An 8,651-nucleotide genomic window follows, 5' to 3' on the forward strand; every position below is an offset into this window, starting at 1 on the left:
TCCCTCAGTTTCATGTCAAAGAGGCTAGACTGAAGTTCCTTACCGCATCCCCTTTATCCACATGATTAAGGGGAACCGAGTTTGATGGGTTAAGGCATATGGAGTTTTTCTGCTGCTGTTGTGCATAAGGAAATACTCAAAACATTCAGAGGTGTGTGATTTCCCACTCAGAACAGAGCCAGATGTATTTTAATTATAGGAAAACCTTTGCTGAGCCAGCTTCATGGTACATTCACAACCATTCTTCTCTTGTTAGACTCAGTCTGTAAAATGAACAAGTTGGTTACCTGAGGTATGTATAAAAGGTGTTCACTCCTGGAAAATGTATAGATCTGGGAGTTACTTTAGCCATACATTAGGCAGGATTCTCCATTCCTGTATGCTGAAATTTGCTCTCATTTCTTATCCCAGGAAGAATTTTACCTGAGTAAGAACCATAGAGCAGAACTAGTCACTCTTTTTCTACTGATTTTTTTTTCTGTCTTTTCAGAAGGACACCCTGGAGACCTGGCATAGGTCTTTAACTGAAATATTTTGATGGAAAACGTGTTTTTTTCCAGGAAATGAAAATTTCAGTGAGGAATATCTGTTTTCAATAACAGGGTCTCTCTAAAAAAAAAACCACCAAAAAAACCCAGAGCACAAAGCATTTTTCAGTTTTTAGTAATGACAAAAGAATTAATCCCCATCTGAAATACTTTGTTTCAAGATTTCCAGTCACCTCAAAGAACTCCAAAACAAACAAACAAAAAACCCACTTGGGGGAAAAAAAAGCCAGCCAGACAAATAAATTCCCTATTGTAGGTAGGTTCAAGTCTTACAAATAAAAGGCTGCAGGCCCAACAAACCCATACCACGTCTGTGTATTGCTATGAAACAGTGAAGAAAATCTCTGCTCAGTCCCTCAGTTGCACAACTGAAAACATACTACCATGATCCAGGCTTGCTTCCAGAATCCTGCAGAATATGTATACATGGAGCCCAGTGGAAGTGATATGGCTCACTCCTTGCACACCAAAGTCCTTAGCTATGTATGATAACAAGTATGTGCAGCATAAACCAGATGGGAACCACCTATCTCTACCTGAGAAAATAAATTGGCCCAGAAGATTTTAAGGGCCAGTTAAGTTCCACAACTATTATTTCATTTGCTGCACCACTGATATGAACAAGAACTATTCTGGTAGATGTTAGCTATGAGAGTGTTTCTAAGATGTAGGACTTCTTTTCTAGGTGTTCGACTGTGGCCATTGACCTATTTCATGAAGACCAGGAAAGAGCCTTCAGAATACCCTTCATCTAGAAATTGTGGCAAGCAAGAAGGAACAAGTGCCTTTCGGCAATAAAGGCTCTATTCTGCAGTGGCAGTACATTGAGCTATTAATCCCAAATATATAGATATCAAATTACATTTTTATTTACATGATATTCTTATCTAAAGACCATGAGGTACTGATCCACCTATACAGTACAGTTTCTAAAACAAAACCCCAGATACACTCTAAGGTGTCTAATTGGTTCTGTCTGGCAAGGTGTACATATTCACACTGTATTTATACATACAGGCAGATTTCTTCAAGCACTGCATACCGTGGACTCACCAACTGTTAGAATTAGACCTCGAAGTTCAACCACAGAAGGAATTGTCCCTCTCTGAGAGGCCACTGTTGCTAGCACAGGCAGGAGACAGGCATGTGCATTTCCAGAGCCAATGTCTTCCCTCTCACCAGTAGTTCTTCATGTATACACAGTAGTTGAATTGATCACCAACAGCCATTCCCCCCTTGCCCTCTGAGTTACATTTTTCTTTGTATCCTTCCTGTATGCTTCTTCCCTTTCCTTTTAAATCAATCATTTATGTTTTCCCTATCTCAAAAATATGCCCTCACGTTTCTCTGGCTTTACTAATTAACTTAAAAGTCAGCAGGAGTTGAACGCCAAACTCATAAGGAACCTATCTTCACTCCAGCAAAAGTTTAAAAGCAAAACAACACTTGTATTCCAGTCCCTTAAGAAAGCTAGAGCTCAGTGAGAAAAATGGTCTTTTTGTTTTTCCATTTCATGTTTTATGAAAACATTGTGGATTGTAATCCCATTGCATTGTGGAATATAAATCCCCACTTAGCCTGATAAGGCAACAGGGTGAGATGTAACTTAAATGGCAACAAATTTCACATGGTTTATGTACTAGTTACGCCAATTAATTATGCATATAATAATAATGACATAAAAGTCCTTAAGAGCTGAGTTTCTATTTTACAAGCTGTGATCATATCAGTTAGCTCAATGCTATTAGATTCATTTGCATGCTGAACTTTTTGGAGGAAAGGGAAATAAAAAGATAAGGAAGAAAATATGGAAAGAAGCTTAAAGGAAAGGAAAATAGAGGTGGGATGTAAGATCCATGAAGAATATAGCACTGTTATAAGAAAAAAAAAATTAAGAGGGGACAGAATTTGAATTAGGATCATTTTACTGCATGTCTCCAATCACTCAAAGGACAGATATAATATCACTATGGCAGACATGACTCAAATCTTTACTGTTATAAAGTGAAGGTAGCTCTATTGAGATCAGAAAGCTATACTGATTTACATTAGCTGAGAATATTGCCCATGGACTTAACCCTCTTCATAGATCCTTATCTTAGCATAGCAGCAATAGGAGATGTTTATCAGATCATGCTGAAATAACCCAGACTAAAGGCAGTTTTACTTTTCTTTCAATCTCCTTCTGTATGTAATTTCCCCATTGATGTTATGGAAAACAGTTTGATTTTCAAAACACCCCCCTCAGCATTTTTTCCCCTTGGCATTTATTTTATTTACCTGAATCCCCTAAGGCTGATCCTTCCCTGCAGATGGACCTAATTAATCTTTCCAACAGTGCCCCTAAGACAAAAGAAAGTAATATATGTACAGATGGGACCAGGGCACTCCATCATCCATCCAAATAAGTGACCAGTAATGTGACCAAAACTATCCCCTTGAGGTTATTGACTGACCACTGTGAAGTCACACAAGGCTCAGTGTAAACAATAAATTTTATTTACTAAGGTGGTACCCTAGAAAAAAAAAGATTGGTTTAAGGGAGAATATAATAAATTATTTCTGACATGAATAAATTATCCAACTGGAAGGCAAATTGCCATCGTAAATTTATCTGCCAAATTAATTTACAATGGGCCTCTAGCATGACAATAGATGAAATGTAATACGAATGTACACAGAGTAAACAGCATTTCTGCAGTGTTGCCTTATATCTTCTACTGCACTCTCATTAAGTGAAAGAACACTCACTATTCCAAAGCTAAAATGCTAGAGGGATTTCCAGTCCTAAGTTATCCTTTTGGTTTTTGAGACCTATTAGTTAAGAGAGTAAATGAATTCTTGCATTGTTAGAGGTGGACAGTAAAGTGCCAGTTTTATGGTCATTAAGAAAAATAAATATTATAATCTTAATTCCTTCTCTATAATATTCACTTTCAAAGGGAACTAATTGATCTGTGTTCTCTTCCTCAGTCAGGCTTTAAGCTGGCCACCTGCTCTTTCTATCTTCTTTTCTGAACTGCTATAAGAATACAATGAAATTAAGAATTGTTTTCTTAACCAAAGTAAAATTTGCTGCTCTTACTCTGAAAACAAAGGGAGGTTGATTGTCTTTTCACTTGGGCATTAATTCTGCAGACTGCTGAGCAATTTGATCCTGGTCCAGCAATGCGTAGTAGCAATGCTAGTAACACAGTAACTATGAACTGTGTTTTAGAGGTGCTCATGGGTGTGTTTTCCTGGGCCAGTGCCAGAATAAACCCACAAATATCAGCTGAGAGGAAAATCAAGATCACTCAGTCTCAGACTAATATTCTGTCTGTAATATAAATTAGTTTAGATCACTGCTTTGGAAAACCACTTACAAACTGCTAAATAGTTGTGCAGAATGGTCGTACTGAATAACCAACATCCAATATAGATTTTTAGTAGCTGGACCTTTTAACATACATGCACCGAATTTGAGCATTGACTGAGAGTGTTAGGAACATAAGTGACATTAACTTCTGTCCAAACTGTCCAGCTATCACCAGCTGCCTTGAACAGTTCCTGTCTCCCAGAAGTCAGATTCTGCATGTGGCTTGGCAGCTGCAAGGGAGTTATCAATCCCCACCCCCTTTGGTTCAGATAAACCAATATGGCAGAAAGTAGCAGTTCTGAAGCAACATTAACAATCTGCCAAGTTTAAAATACAGTCTTGTATGAACAGTAAAAGAATCTATTCACATGATTAAACAAAGCTTTATGTTTTATTGGGTAAAATAATGTCCTTCAGAAAGAAAAAGAAAAAAAAGAATTTATTGAATTTCAGAATCCATGACAGTTGAGAAAGGCCTGTGGGTGAAAGTCATACTTTGTGAAGAGCCTTACGCATGTTTTAATGGATTTTTTTGTGAATCTGTGAATCAAGGATGGCTCTCTGAATGAAGAAGATCCTGGAGAATCTAAATAGATTTTTGACAAACTACCAAATAAGATTCTAGCCTCCTTTTCTCTTTCCACAGCTTATCCTTTACTGAAGGAAGCTAAATGAAATAGTCTATTCAGACTGATTCAAATAATTTTGGGGATGCTTCCCTTCAGCCTAATACCTTCACTTCAGACAAGGTAATGAACAGCAATTTAAGCAGTAAGGTCACTTACACTGGCTCACAGGCCACCTAAGACAAGTACTAGGCTAGGAGAGCAGAGATCTGAGGCAGGAGCTTCCTGGGCTCCCAAGGTTGGGACACACTGGTCTGCATAAATCTCTAGGAAACAAAATCAAGCCATCTCCAAGACAAATAAGCTTTCATAGGTATGTCCAACAGTCAGGAACAAAGTTACTTGTTCCCCTATCAGAGGCTTTTAAACGAATACCTCATATGAAGTATTTAATAGATGTCTCCAAATGTGCACTTGAGTCAGGCAAGGGATAGAGATGTTGAGCAGCTCTTAAAACCCAACCTTTCCTTTGAACTATGTCTGGTGGTTTCCATATGTGGTCACAACAAATAACTGAACAATGCTAGAAAAGTGAGGGCGGTGCTCTGCGTGTTATACAGCCTTGGTTTGATACTTCAGGTTGTGACATTGGTGAAGTTTGGTTGTTAAATTGGAAACACTCCCGATAATCACTAACACAGAAAAGTTTTTCTTTTTCATGAAGGGGTTTATCATGACACTAGAAACCAGTGATTTTCATAGAGACTTTCAGGAACTCTGCAATTCTCATTTGCTTGAACAAAAGGCATTAGTAAAGCCGTAGCTGCCAATATAAAAGTAATCAAACTCTGTCAGCTCTTCTCTGAAGACAACGCAGGTCTATTAAGAATTACTTACTCAGGCAGATGGATGAAGCTGATGCATGGTCATTGGAGACTCTTAAAGGATCTTTGTCTCCAGGGATAGGGGACCATGTTATTTTTTCCAAATGTCCAGAAGAAGAATGAGTGAATTCAAAGGAATATATTCTCATTTAGGTCTGGACTGAACCCCCAACAGGGCCATGTCCTGAAGCTATAGAGGCCACACCATTTGCACAACCCTAGGTTTTACTCTGGTGCCCTGACCTTTGTGTATATGCTAAATTCAAAAGCTTTCCACTACATCTGGCAGACAAAAAGAAGATGAAGAAAATTCATTTTCCTTTTCCTAACAAAACAGAGTATTTAGCATTCCACATAAATTAGAACCAGGAAATAGGGATCTCATCCATTAATTCAATTTAAAATTCCAAATGTTTTTGAAAGGTTTTTCATCAGCCTATTTCAAAGCAATAATAAGTCTAAGGGTTTGGAGTTAGTCCTTACCGATATAAACAACTATAATTCTATTAGTTCCAGTGAAGATACGACAATTTATACTATCAGAAGATGAGGTCTAGAAATATGTAAGCTGTAGGTGTTCTAACTCCTATCAATCCTTCTCCCATCTTTGTTTTGTCCTGCTAAACTTTGCTCAGAAAATGACCTTGAGTACAACTGCTCCTTCCATTGTTAACCCTCTGACCTTCTAAACTAACATCCTTTGCTCTTTCTAATTCAGAAGGTTTCTGGGGCTTATTAACTAAACAGGCCAAGTGACCGTTCCCAACTGAAACCAGAGTCTCTGACAAGGAGGTCATTGTTTTCCAGGCTTCCTTCCTAGTACTAGATCTGCAGATTTCAGACTGAACAGGAATAATGCAGACATTCTTTGTCTAAACATTATCTGGAAAGCATCAAGATAACTCAAGCCACTTCCTCGTCAATTAAGATTAGAGGGGTCTTCTCTAGGGACCTAAGTGATTATGGCCACGATTTTCAAACTTGGATGCTGAAATTTGTAGCAAACTATATGATGAAGTATCTAAATAAAAGAACGTCAGTCTTCAGAATTAAAAATAATTTGAACTCCCACTGATGTGAGTAAAAGGAAAGGGTACTCAGCACCTCTATGAATTGCAAAATTTTTACTTATGTGCCTCACTATATGCTTAGATGAATAGCTGAAAGCAATCAAATTTGGAAAGTATGAACAAAATTCTCAAAAGAAGATGCTATATTTAGGCTTCTAAACTTATAGTTTAGGATCCACGTGATTTTCAAAAGTGCTTATGAGCAAAGTACCTATTTTTGAAAATTCTTTCCCTTTACTTTAGGTAAGACACAAAAAGTCTGATGTTCTGAATGGTTGTACAGGTTGAGAGTTCTCCGTATAATACATCCTGGAAAAGCAGAAATTCTGGCCAAGATACAGTAGTATACTACTAGGGGCTTCAGTCCCTTAGGAACTGCAGACATATTTTTACATTCATGCAACCCATTAGTACAAATAAGTCACTTTCTACAGAATTTGTCTCATTTTTCTCAAGAGCCCCTTCCTCAACAGAGCCCATTCAAAATCTAAGAATCTAAGAAATCCATTCTGTACATCTCAAAATATCTTTGAACTCCTCTTATTTTAAAGATAACGGCAGTAAATTTACTGGAGTGCTAAGGAGGCTGTAGTTTCTCCCATCAGCACCACCTAGTGCAGAGCATGCTTCATGTCACTGTACCCACATGTAGCTCTTCCATCTGTATCCCAGATGCATTCAGCCTTGAGCAGTTTCCTATGAGCATCTTCCATCAATAATGTTAACAGGAAAAACATGGGAGAAGGGCAGGATATTATGTCAAGTAATTTCAAGATATCAACTCTCAAAGTAAGGCTAGGTGAAATACTATGACTGAATTTCAGAAGGGTATTTTCATAAAAGCTGACATACAAACAATAGGAAGTTTATTATATAGGTACACTATTAAAGGGAAATTGCTAGACTTTAAACTTGGTTCTGCTGATGTAATCTCTCTACTTTTCAGAACAGAGGTGACAGAAAAAGAGGCCACAGTCACACAAGCTGCAGGGATATTTAAATTTTTATTTTAATGTAATATCCATTTATTTTGCAAAGAGCATCAACATCTTCCCATTTCAGAAATCTAAACAGCCATCCCAAACCACAGATTTTAGAGCAAAAAGCTTAAACACTTCCTTTTTACGATTAATTGCTGTGGGTCACTGAATAAAGAGCACTCTCCTCATCTGAATTCAATTTCTGCCACCAGAGTGTCAGATGGCTATGGCTTTCCAACCCATACAAGAGATTCTCCCTTTATAAGAGAGGGGGAAAAAAAAAAGAAAGGAAAAAAGAATGGCATTGTTTGTTTTATTATTTAGAGTATTTCTGTCTGGGCAGATAGTTTATAAAAGCAGAAATGTCATTACGTGCACATTTTAAAAGCAATACTAAGTCTACACCCAAAAGAAAAATTCAATAGTCCCATGTAAACAGCAGACCTAAATCATAAAAGGACCTGTGAACACAGATGACACTAATCTTTTTCAACTATGCACTCTTTTTTAATATTGCATTAAAAAGGCCCTCCCAAGATTAAAGTCCCCATTATGCCAGATGCTAGAGATGTAAATCTGTCTACCTTTTTTCATTCATAAGTAATTGTGAATGATATTTGCTTGGCACAAACAAATCAATGTATATATCTGGGACCCAGACTGTCAAATCTCTGCTAAAATGAAGGCTACAAGCCTAAGCAGAATTTCTGAAGTGAAATGGAGCCCATATGTCAGAGACATAACTTCAGATTATCACAGCTGGAAATGAAGAAATTGTAATATATTGATTAATTTTGGTTTTGCTTAACAAGCTATGACAGAAAGCCACTAAGCTGAATGCCATCTTCCTTTCTGGAACAGGAGGGGTTTTTCCCCGTAATACCACTGACTTTGAATGGACTCTCTCTAATGTTTTTTTGTTTTATTTTGTTTCTGAAATTCCATGATCTACTGCCAGAGTAGTAGTGATGAAAAGAAAAGACTTAGACTAACCAACTTAGAGAGAGAGGGAGTTTAGTAATGGAGGCTACTTTCCCGAACAAAGAGATGTTCCACTATCAGAAGCAAGATTACTGGGAGGGCTGTCTATGATGTAAAACAAGAGGGAAAGGTTGGCAAATATCAAGGCAACTAAACTGTATTCAGGAGCTGCTTGTGCTCCGGGAATCTGAACTCACTGTCTTTTAAGGACTTGATACACTATGGATTTCAGTAGACTGTGGCATAGGTGTAGCACAGGTGTGG

Source organism: Haliaeetus albicilla, chromosome 12, assembly GCF_947461875.1.
Source record: "Haliaeetus albicilla chromosome 12, bHalAlb1.1, whole genome shotgun sequence".
Taxonomy (NCBI): Eukaryota; Metazoa; Chordata; class Aves; order Accipitriformes; family Accipitridae; genus Haliaeetus; species Haliaeetus albicilla.